General features: G+C 45.4%; 1 protein-coding gene across 3 annotated transcripts in view; it reads left to right on the top strand.

Moving 5' to 3' along the window:
• Positions 1-12,446, top strand: part of KCTD1 (potassium channel tetramerization domain containing 1) — a 139,576-nt gene that overhangs the window by 15,692 nt on the left and 111,438 nt on the right. The window lies entirely within an intron of this gene.

The raw sequence follows: 12,446 nt of genomic DNA, 5'->3' as shown, positions 1-12,446 counted from the left end.
GAGATGACCACAACTGCATCAGGATATGGTGTGAGTGGAGGTGAGTGTGGGGGGAAGGGGGGTTGCCCTTACCCAAAGCCATCCTAATGATCTAGGAGATTTCACACAAAAAGAAGCCTGGGAACCACTAATTGGTGGTGGTAAAACAATCAGAAAGTTAGTTGATTTTTAAATGTGACTTATTTTTAATTGTTTACTGATCTCTAAAACAACAAAACATGGAGCTATAAACCAATGCAACTATATTAGATTTGTTGAATAAACTTGCAAATATTGTCAAAATAATTCCAGGGTGTAAGATTCTAGTAACCAGGGAGGAGAGCTTGTATACATTTTATGACTTTGAAGTAAAGTTCATGTGCTGTTTGTGAAAACCTAGTTTGTTCTCATGATATGTATTTTATGTTCCATGTCAGTGCAATAATGAAGTCAGAAATCCATCTGGTAAAGGATAACCTCCCTGCAGATTTCCAGTTCATTGTTATGAGCTTGATCTTACCTCCTACTTGCCAATGGCAAAGATGCCATGGATTTCAAAGCGAACAGGATTGAGCCCTACACATTGTCCCCCTATGGAGACTTTCCAATTCAGAGGCTACTTTTCCTATTCCAATGGCTTTTTTTTTTTTTAAATCCTTGCTCCCACAGTAGTCACATTTCTACTGGAAGGCTTATTCTGCTGCTAGCACATTTTTACATTAAAATATTTGTTAACATGAAATCTTTAATGTTCTGGCCAAGAAAGAATTTGAGAGGAAGCATGAATTAGGAGAAATGCTAGTTCATGGGAAGGAATAGGATATGATTAAAGCACAGAATGAGCTCCTTTAATCTTGCAGCAAATATGATGTTTGTGGGATGTGAGGATTACAGGTTGCTTGTGAATAATCAGAGTTCAAAATACTGATCTTATTGCAGGCTACAGAATCAGAATTTCAAGGTCCAAAGCTCACCAATGGAAATTGTAGGGGGGAAATTATTTAGAGAAGGAAAAACTAAAATGAGGAAGCTTGCAACAACACAAATCACAATGGTGAGACATTAGATTGAACTGTGCTTCCACATACAGCATGTGGGTTTTATTTCACATGTTAAAATCAAAACCTGACTAACACTAATGCATATCAAATCACACATACAACTGAAGAGGAGATAATTCCTAGAACCCCCCTCTAATTCTAGTGGGTAATATTATAGGGGACCACTAGGTCCCCTATAATTAAAGTTTATGCTCCTATTAACAAAATTATTTTTTTCTAACATTATATTCCCTGTTTAGATTTTGTAGTTCTTTAACTATTCAGGGGGACACTGTGCTACCTTTTGGTCTTTTCAGATTGTGCACTGATCTATACTTCCCTCTGTTCAATTTCAAAGTATTTTGGTGGCTTGGACTACACTACAGACTTATGTCAGTATAACTACGTTGCTCAAGGGTGTGGAAAATCCCTGAGCAATGCAGGTATACCAACCTAGCCCCTGATATAGACAGCGCTATGTCGACGGGAGGACTTCTGACATCAACAAAGCTACCACCTCTCGGGGAGGTGGAATACCTACGCCAACAGGAGAAGCTCTCTGGTTGGCATAGATAGCGACTTCAATAAGCGCTATATTGGTGCAGCTGCTCTGCTGCAGCATTTAAAATTCTAATGGACCAAGACTATTGAACACTAAATTACTAATCAATGACCATGCCAACATGCTGTGCCCTGCAGAGAAGCCCATGAAATATAAGGGAGAGTGTAGTGCATGACTGGAGGAACTTTTCCCATGTGCACCTTTACAGGCTATGATGAAAGTTATTGTTAATACACTTGTCTCACATCATCCTTTCCTCCCCCTCCCCCCCCCAACAGAAACAATCCTGCAAGACCCTGAATATTGGCTACCTGCTCAGGCCAAAGGGGCAACAAGACAAAACTGTAGGACCCAGTCCTGCTCCACTGAATGCCATGCAAATTTTGCCATGGACTTCAATAGCAGCAGGAACTAGGACTGAGTTGTGCATGTCCTCCTGTCTGAACTCTCGCAATAATCTATGTGGACACCACTTTTACCAATGTTATCCAGGTAGAACCATACATTGTTTGGGCATCATGGCATCAGGACACAGTAAGAACAAAATAATAATACAACCTTGCTGTTAGATGTCACTTCTCATCAGCAGATCTCAAAGCACTTTGCAAAGGAGAGGTATCTGTCATTATCCTCATTTTACAGAAAAACAGGCACAAGCTGAGGCACAGTGAAGTGACTTGTCCTTGGTCACCAAGCAAGTCAGTGGCAGAGCCAGGAAGACAACCTAGGTCTCCTGATTCCCAGACCAGAGCTCTATCCACTAAACTGCCTAAAAAAGAAAATGGGAACAGTCTCTCCATTTTAGCATGGAAGACCCCCCCTCCCCCCCCCCGTGAAGTTTACTGATTTTTTTATACGTATATAGAGTATGTTAAAAAGACAAATATGAACTCGTTACTAGACTGACCCTGCAGTTCCTGCAGATTAAGATAGAAACAAACATAAATGAGTCCCTTTCAACAACCCTGCCCCAATATCTACTCAGTTACAACAGATGGATGGTATTGACACACTCACCCATGTAGTATCAGTAACCTATAATAGAAAATAACTATTATCACAGTAACTTTTTTACTGCTTGCATGAATCCATACTGTAGGTGTTGTGCGCAAAACATCAGGACTCGGATAGCAGTTCCTGGGATTGCATGCATAACCTACCTACGTCCTTCCACCATGTTGGTCATCCTGTCTGATCTTCCTCAGTATCCTGATGGTGAGAGGAGTTGGCAGGAAGACACATAGAAACATCTGGCTATTGTCCAAGAGGAATGAATCTGTTGGATGTCCCGGATGACTCTTGCCTTTGGATCAGATTAGGTTGTGTTTAGTTTTGTGTTCCATGCCAAAGAGGCCCACCAGAGGGGTTCCCCACCTCAGGAACAGAATGGTAGCTAGTGATTTGGAGAGACCACTCATGCTAGGTGATGTGCTTTCTGCAAAGACATTCTTTCCCTGGAAAATGGAGAGCTGCTGCAGGTGTAATGTAGTGATAGACATACCTATGCTGAGAGGCTATAAAGCTTTGGAATGGCTGAACTGCTCAGCATGTCTGTTAGCTGAAATAATATTAGAGGACAATTGTATTGTCCACTTAAAATCTGAACAGAACTGTACTTCAGATGAGGTAGGAGTGCCTTGCAGGCTAGATTGCCTTGAATTAGAGTATTTATATGGAGATTGGTCTCCACCCATGTTCAGAGGCTTTGAATTGTGAGTTGAGCCATCTGAGCTCCCTTGAAGTTTTGAAGCATCCATCATGGGTACAACAAATGATGGAGCTGAAATGAAGGAGGTGTCTTTGCAAGCACGTTTTGGTTTCACCAATCATAAGAGAGACGACAACCTCACAAGGGACAGAGACTTGGCTAGGGGGACTGGTGCACTATTCTCAGTGAGCCTTGCACCAGTGCCTGTCCAGATAGGCCTCATGGATGCATGTTACTTAACAGTCACAAAGGCAAAATCTAACAGTTGTCCGAGGATTTGCCTGGGGCTTGAGAGTCCTTGTGAATATTGTCTGGAATCTGCCTTGTCATAGGTGTAGGAACTAGGGGTGTGGGAGGTGCTACTGCACCCCCTGGCTTTAAGTGGTTTCCCTCATATACAGGGTTTACAGTCTGGTTCAATGGCTCTCAGCACCCTCACTATACAAATTGTTCCAGCATTGTGTCTTGTGGGATATGTTGTTGCAGATCTAGGGCTAGATTCCCAAAGGTACTTAAGTGCCTAAATCACAGAGTCAGGCACTATTGGAAATCACAAAACCCCTACTCAGCTGCTGCTGAACCTGGTAGGCACCTAAACTCTCTCAGCACCTAAATTTTTGCAGTAAAATTCCCTAGGTGCCTATGTTTCTGCCTCTGGTTATGTCTGCTGCTGCCTCCCTCTAGGTGTCCAGACTCTTAAGCCTCAGTATGATGCATGAACTGGGAAGATTGGAGCCCACTTATTGGATTGGGCCCCCATATGCAAGCTCTCACAAAAGAGGGGGCTGGTGGTGATGAGGATGACCTCCCTCATGTCTTTTAGTCTAGTGGTTAGGGAACTCATCTGTTCAGGTGGAGGGATCTGCCATCTCTCAGGTAAGTGCACTAGCCACTGGGACACAGCATATTCTGATGTGGGATTGCCTTAGTCTCTACTGTTGAAGCTGTTTCATGTTGGATAAAAAATTAAAGAGCTATTGGGCCAGAGAGCAAGTAACAGTGATTCTATAGCCTAGTGGTTAGTGCTCACCTAGACTTAGGCTCCAGTCCCCCTGCTCCAATTAATCTAGAGCTATTTATCCACAGTGGGACAGCTGCACAATTAACATACAGTTAACGGCCACCTGTAAAATGTTTTGGTTTAAGTGACTTGTTCAGCATTGTGCAAGTATTTTGTGGCAGAGGTGGGGATAGAATCTAATTCAACATGCTGTCATTCAGCTTCTCTCACACTCATTGACATCAATAAGAGCAGAATCCAGCCCCAAGTCTCACCTTAATCACAGTCCACGCTTAGGGTGACCATCTTTTCAAAAGGCAAAAGTGAGACACATGCAGGAGCCCCTCCCTTGCTCCTTCTCTTCCTCCAAAGCCCTGGCTAGGCGGGAAGCTGGAGCCAAGCAGTGGTAAGAGCCCCATTGGGAACCTGGGCCACTGTGAGTGCTCTGGACTCTGTACCTGCCCCAGGTGGGGGGCCAGGGGGCCCAAGAGCAGCCACCAGCCTGTGTCCCCACCCCCTGGGGTGCACTGCCATGGGCAGCTGTAGAGTCTGGGGCTTGGCCCAGTCTCCCTGGGTGGCTCTTACTACTGCCTGACTATGGCTTCTAGTTCTGGCCTGGCTGGGGCCTTGGGGGAGAGGCGGAGCAGGGGGTGGGGCCTTGGTGCAAAAGGGAGCTAAGGCTTACCTCGGCCCCTCCCTCCCGTCATCTTCCCCCAACCCCCACCCCACACACACACTGGCAAGAGGCTGGGGCTGCTGCTGAGCTAAGATGACCAGGTGTCCCGTTTTTGACCAGAACACCCAGTTGAAAAGGGACCCAGGTGGCTCTGGTCAGCACTGCTGATGGTCATTAAAAGTCTGGTTGGCAGTGCTAAGGTGGGTGGGGGGCCCCAGAGGGCTCTGGGCACTGCCCCCGCCCTGAGCCCTAGCTCTGCACTCCCACTGGCCGGAACCGCAGCCAATGGGAGCTGTGGGGGCGGTGCCGGCAGGTGAGAGCAGTATGCAGAGCCACCTGTTGGCTGCTTCTGGGGTGCTCTGCGGTGCCAGGACAGGCATGAAGCCTGCCTTAGTCCCCCTGCTGTGCTGCTGACCGGGAGCCACCGGAGGTAACCTTCAGCCCTGAGCCCCCCCCAACCCCTCATCCCTGGCCCCACTCCAGAGCCTGCACCCCCAGATGGAGCCCTCACCCCCTGCACCCCAACCCCCGCCTCAACTCTCAGCCTCCTCCTGCACCCCTCACCCCCTCCCAACCCCCTGCCCCAGCCTGGTGCCCTGCCCCCAAGCCTGCACCCGCAGTTAGAGCCCTCACCCTCCTCCCGCACCCCAGCGCCCTGCCCCAGCCCAGTGAAAGTGAGTGAGGGTGCAGGAGAGTGAGCCACCAAAGGAGGGGGGAAAGGTAGTGAGTGGGGGGGAAGGGCCTCGAGGAAGGGGCAGGGAAGGGGGCATGGCCTCAGGGGAAGGGGCAGGACTAGGGTGTTCAGTTTTGTGGGATTAAAAAGTTGGCAACCCTACCCTGAGGCTCAGGCAGGAGTGCAGAGTGGGGCTGCAGGAAATCTTGGACAAATGCTGTCTTGGAGTCATTCAAGCCCTGGTTCTGGGCTGAACTCTGCATTTGGGGACCGTCCACCCAATTTGGGATGGGCTGTCACCCTACCACACTGCTTTATTATATTTCCATTCATTTACACGTTTCTGTGGATCTACTATATTATATGCATGGCCTAAAATATCAAGAAACTTCATGTAAGAAGAATATGCTGATTTTTGTCAGCAATACCAGAATTGTATGCATTTAATATTCCATAGGGCCTTTGACTTTTATCATTATGCACAGTCTTTAAAAATTTAGAGACTTTTAAAAATCTCACTGCATATCTGTATATCCTTGCATGTTATTAATACCCTAGTAAAGTGTCCATAGGGCACAGGAGTTAATCCATATTAATGATTAACTGACTTCAGAAACAAAGGCATGTGAGAATGCAGAAATCTTTGTGGAAACTGGATCTCATTACCCAGACACACTGCCTATGTTATTGTTGTAAGTGTGACCTAAACCTTCCCTAGCTTGTATGGAGTTCTGGCAGAATCGAACATTACTGAAATGGAAGGGGTTTTGTGTGTGTGAATATTGATCTGCATGTATGTATATTTTGCACAGAATATTTTTATAACCTAGATGTTTGAAGTCTCAAGCTCATTTCTCAAGGTGGGAGTCTCTCTAAGATTCTAAGGCTTTGTCTACACTAGAAAGTTTTATACCAGTATAGTTACAGTGGTATGACCTCCCGGCTCCCTCCCCTCCAATGTGGTGGCAATTATAGCAGTGTAGAAGTATGTATATCAGTGTAGTTATTTCCATATGGGAAGAGGAACAAGCTATACAGATATGTCCCCTTTATAGTGGTATAGCAGTGTCCACGCTAAGGATTATACCAGTATTACTGCATTGGTTTAAAAAAAAAAAAAAAGCCAGTAAAATTAAGTGTAGACCGGGCCTGAGACTGGTCCAGAGCATACTGTAATATAGAAGGATGCAGAGTTGGGAAAACTGCTTGTGGACTGGAGTTGGACATTTATATCTCGATTTTTAGTAAGGTTTTTGACACCATCCTACATGATGTTCTCATAAGCAAACTAAGGAAATGCAGTCCAGATGAAATTACTATCAAGTGGGTGCACAACTGGCTGAAAGACTATACTCAGAGTAGTTATCCATGATTCACTCTCAAATGCGGAGGGCATATGTAGTGGGGTCTCATGGGGTCAGTCCTGGGTCTGGTACTACTCAATTTCATTAATGACTTGCAGTGTGTGAATACTGTGTATGCTCGGTCCTGATGGGCTGTCCCTGGAGCCTACTCCCTGTCTTCAAGCAAGGGCAGACAGAGAGTGGCAGCTCAACAGACTTTCCGAAGCCCTGGCAGATGATCGGACGCAGGGGAATGAGAGACCAGTGTTTCTATGAAAGAGAAGGAGCTAACCTGTCTTGGTTTTATGGGTGGTTTTGACAATTCTGATGACAGCTTGAATGTTGTTCTTTGTATGTGTGCTTGTTTGATGAGAAACGTGCAAGGGCATTTGGAGACTTGTGGCTTTGGTGCAAGGCAATTAACAGAACATAACTTGCCTCTGGTAAGTTATCCTAGCACAGAATTCCATTTTTTTAAATAAAAATTTGTTTTGAAGCAACTTGATTTTTCTAAAATGCAGGAAATTGAAGTCAGTGTTTCAAAAAGTTCCTGGGAATGGATTTCTTCTCTGTCTCCTTTCCCCTCACATACAGTACTCCTTTTCACTCCCTACTTCTGGTCTGCATGGGCCTGTCTAGATTACGTACACTTCCCATAGTGTGTGTTGCTTCTGATGTCTGATTGGTGGTGGCAATACAAGTGCTGAAGCAGTACTTAAAAAACCTGCTATTCTCATTCCGTCAAGCTCTCAGCTAACCCAGTTTGCTGCAGGAGGAAGAAATGCACCCAGATGGCTTCTTGTCAACATAGCAGTGTTAAAACATAGGAACTCACCCTATGCTTTTCAGAGCATCTCACTGTTTGACTAGACTATCATAAAGATGAGGAATGTCTATGGTGAAGAATTTTAGCCTTGGGAGGGAAGAGAGTGGTGTTCAGTGTTGCCAGCTCTCATGATTTTTATTGAATCTTATGATTTTGGGTATACTTCTTAGAGCCCCAGCCCCTAGAATCAAGAGCATCTCAGATTTACTTAAAGGAAGGTGAGGTTTTTTTTAGCTCTCATGGGTGCAGGGAAAAACTTGAAGTAGATGCAACCTAGTAAAACAAAAACCCAAAATGTATTTTTTTTAAAGTTATGATTTTTAAGCCAATCTCATGATTTCTTTGGGTCTGACTCATATTTGAATGCTTGAGGCTGGCAATATTTAGAACAGTTCTAAGGGTCAGGTCCCCCAGCAGCACCGCCACCCAGGGCCGGCTCCAGGGGTTTTGCCGCCCCAAGCAGCCAAAAAAAAAAAAGCCACGATCTGCGGCAATTCAGGAGGAGGTCCTTCACTCCGAGTGGGAGTGAGGGACCCTCCGCCGAATACCTTAAAGTGCCGCCCCGCTCTGGAGTTGCCGCCCCAAGCACCTGCTTGATAAGCTGGTGCCTGGAGCCGGCCCTGCTGCCACCACCCTATGCAGTTCTGCTTCATAGGGTTAGGGGGACCCAGGACTAAAGAGGTGATGCAGTGATATGCCTATCCCTGACTAGACCTCTTGCAGTGGTTTTATGCCATTTGCCATGATAGGGAGGCTGAAGTGTGGCTTGGAAAGGACTTGGCAGGTGGGTCTGTACACCTGTATTCAGATGATGTAGCCCACAGAAAAAGGGGAGACTATGGGCTGCATCATCTCTTTCCCATACACACCAGCAGTGTCTATTCAACTGGCTCTCTGAGCTCAAAGTTGCCATTGGGGCACTGGAGTAGCCAGCTGTTGTGACATTCAAGCAGGGACGTGAGGAGGTGCAACAGGGATATAGATTTATGCTGGGTGATGGGATGGGGGAATATCTCCTTTTCACAACTTTCAAATTGGTTGTGGACAACAGTGTTCTTCCACCAAGTTTTGGCTGGTTGTTGGGGTGTGGGAAGAGACGACACAGGAGGAGAGAAGAGTAAAGTCTGATGGTACATTGAGCAACAGCTCAGTGGATTCTCTCTCACCCCTCCCTGTCTTTTCTTTCCATGACAACCCATGCCTAATGTGTGTTTAGCAGCTATGCTCACTAAGCAGGAGCAAACTGCAGTTGCAGCCTCCTTCCAAAAGATTCCACTATTGCAGAAGGAGGAGAGTTGTAGGTGTCTGGGGGGTGAAAGAGAATGAGGTGAGTCTGGGGAAGACTGAGGAGAGACTGGTAGGAGGATCTCCAAAGGAATTGGTGGGAAGTAGAAGAGCCTGGAAGGCCTTCATGTAGAAGTCTGGAAGGCGAAAGAGCGGAGCCTGGGCATTTAGTGGGAAGGTGAGAACTTAGCAAGTTATCTGAAGAGTGCTGCCATGCAAAACAGGAGCCAGTTAAAGATGGCACCATCAGAGGAAAGGCAGGAGAAGGCCACAGTAAATGCTTGGGAGATGGTTGTTTGTTTTTCCTTCAATTCGGACAGACAGATAGAAACTGGTGGTGCTGAAACTCTTTTAGGGTGGCAGTGAAGGGAGGCAGGGTGGACTTATGGTGCTTTTGGAGGGATCTTCCTATTGTCCTCCATCCCCTTTTGGGGCAAAATTACTCGACTGGATAAGGTTGCCAAGGCATGATAAGGCATGAGTCATGTTGGATGTGCGCTGCTTGAGAGCCCTGTCTAAGGTCCAAATCTTGGTTCCACAAGCAAAGCCAAAACAAAATAGTCTTGCTAGCAGAAACTGTACAGATGCTGAAGAGGGGTGCAGAAAAGGAGGAATCACTACAAGCCAGCAAGTTGGGCACTGTGTAGTTTTTGCTAGCAAATCTCCTTTACCTAGGCTTTGCTTGTGGAACCAGGATTTGGACCTAAGACAATGCTGCTAAGTGGCACGCATCTCGGGTGAGACACATGCATCTGGCAGCCCTGTTGTGTCTCCCTGCAGCAGGTATGTCATACACCTCTACCTCGATATAACGCAACCCGATATAACACAAATTCAGATATAATGTGGTAAAGCTGTGCTTCAGGGGGGCGGGGCTGCGCAGTCCGGTGGATCAAGGCAAGTTTGATATAACACGGTAAGATTTTTTGGCTCCCGAGGACAGCGTTATATCGAGGCAGAGGTGTACATCCAGCAGGGCTGTAAGAATTCTCCCATGGTGCTCCCTCTTGTCCATTAGAGGACAGAGGTAGAGTGATAGAGAAACTGCAAGAAGCCAGGCTGCCTCTTCCTCCATTTTGTGCTCCCCTGGTGGATCTGCGGGTCAGGGAGCAGTTGGAAGGTGAAATGGGCAGACTGGGGGGCAGAATGAGTAGCATGGGTTGAAAGGGGATAGGGACATAAGAAGGAAGACAAATGGGAGGCAGGGACAGAATGGGAAAAGCTGTTCTAGAATCTCGTAACACTTATTTTCAGTCTATCAATCTCCAAGCCCCACTCCAATCCCTTGCCTCCTCAACAACCCCCAGCCCCTCCAGCTACCACAGGCTCCCTTCAGCTACCTGCCTCTTACTGTCACTGGCTCTCATGGTCGCTCCTGGCTCACCCAACCCCCACACTGACTTTCTGAGGCCTGAGGAATAGAGGTCCTGTGTCCTTTCCAACCCTGCTCCATTGTGGTTATAGTTAGAATGGCGGAGAGAAGCTGAGGGAAAATAGTGACTTGTTTTTATCTAGAGTATCTTGTGATTATTTAGAGTGAGAAATGGAAAGCATGGAGCTGCGCATGCTAAACTATATTGCACAGCTACACTGAAAGCCTTTGGACGCCATATTCTGCAACAGTTGAGTTTTCCACAGGTCAAGAGCCATCATTTTCCAGTATTGTTCAGTTTAGAAATATATGGCTGGATGATTTTTAGAGTATTTGCCCCTTTTGGAAAACCTCTAGTAAACAAATCTCTCATTTGTGGAATGGTAAATTCTTGCATGAAAGTGATACAGATATTGTTAGAGCAGCAGCAGTACCAGTATTATTGAGGCTTAATGCCAATGACCTAAAAAAAGTAGTTGTTGTGCTATGACTGTGCAGAGCAAGAGGGAGTCTCGTGTTCCCCAGTCTAACCTCTGAAGAAACAAAGCCAAATATTTGATATGGCTGATTTTACTGGAAAGCGTTTAGCTCTGTGCCCAGATTATCAATGATTTTCCCTGAAGGCTTATGCATTTTGCAGTGAATATAAGCAGCATAGCATGGATCATAGTTCTCAGACGACTGCAAACAGCTGAGGTGGAATACCCCTTTTTGGGTTGTATTAGCTGATCAATACTATGTACCTGAGGATGGAAAGATGTGGTGTTTCCTGTGGGGCTAGGAAAGAACGGGTCCTATTAGAACAGAGAATTTTTCCACAGATTCATAGATTCCAAAGTCAGAAGGGACCCCCTGTAAAACACATCCACAGGACTCTGACCAAATAATTCCTGTTTGAACTAAAGCAACTTTCTTGTCTAAAATGGCAGCAGGAGGAGCAGAAAGGGGTGGTGCCACTCAGCTGGGTTGTGAGAGGCCCAGAGTTCAATTCCCTGCTCCGCCTGATGTGGAGAAGGAATTTGAACTTAGGTCAGCTCTCTCTCTGCAGGTGTGCCCTAATCACTGGGCTAGAGAGTATTCTTGGAGATTTGGATCCAGGGGATTTTGTTTGGGTTTTTCTTTTTTTTGACTTGTTCATGAAGTGTTGGTTTGCAGTCATCAGCAGTATGTCTGTAATGCCCATGTGACAAACCTAGCCACTTCATTATCCAGCAAATCTCTTTCAAAACTGATTGATTACATCATTAATATCTATACTAATGTCAATTTCTCATCATTTTTTATTTGAATAGGATTTCAGGAGAACTTGGAGAAGTCTTTTTTTTTTAACACGGTGTGGGAAACTGAATTGCACCATTGCATGTGTTCTCCGCTACAGCTATTGCTGGCTATACAGTGCCTGATTCTTTTTTGACCAACTACTCCACATTGTGTTACTTTTGGAGGTTCTTTTTTACTCCAGTTCTAAAAAGTGGGCAAAAGTTCCTAAACATAAGCCCACCCCAGCATGAATAGGTACCAGATGACTGGGATTTGATTTTTGATCCATTGTCCTTTTTGAGAAGGAATAGAAATTAATGTCTTTTATTGGAAGGAATGGGTCTCTGAGGATGACTGGATGGCAAATCAAGTGCTGGTTTGTCTGTTACATCAGTGAAGACTTGTTTGTTAATGTCGTTTCAACCAGCTACTCTGCAGAGGTTTGGCCTATATTACTGACTTTGGTCAAAAAACAGAGCCACATGGTGAATGGAGGTTATCACTGTACCATACACAGATTTGCCTGATAAAATTAGAAATTGAATAATCTTATTTTGGTGGAAAAAATTAAATTTGAGCATTTGATTTTTTTTGATGAAAAGAATTTAAAAATTAAATGAAAATTTTCATCTTCACTTTGTTTCTGTTGTCAAATTATAATTATTTATTATTATCCCCTCCTCTAACATCTCTTCCTTTTTTCCCCTCCCATTGGAAAAGGTT

The sequence above is a fragment of the Mauremys reevesii genome, linkage group 2 (genome assembly GCF_016161935.1).
Source record: "Mauremys reevesii isolate NIE-2019 linkage group 2, ASM1616193v1, whole genome shotgun sequence".
Lineage (NCBI taxonomy): Eukaryota > Metazoa > Chordata > Testudines > Geoemydidae > Mauremys > Mauremys reevesii.
The sequence above is the reverse complement of the archived record's forward strand: the minus strand, read 5'-3'. Positions and strand labels throughout refer to the sequence as shown.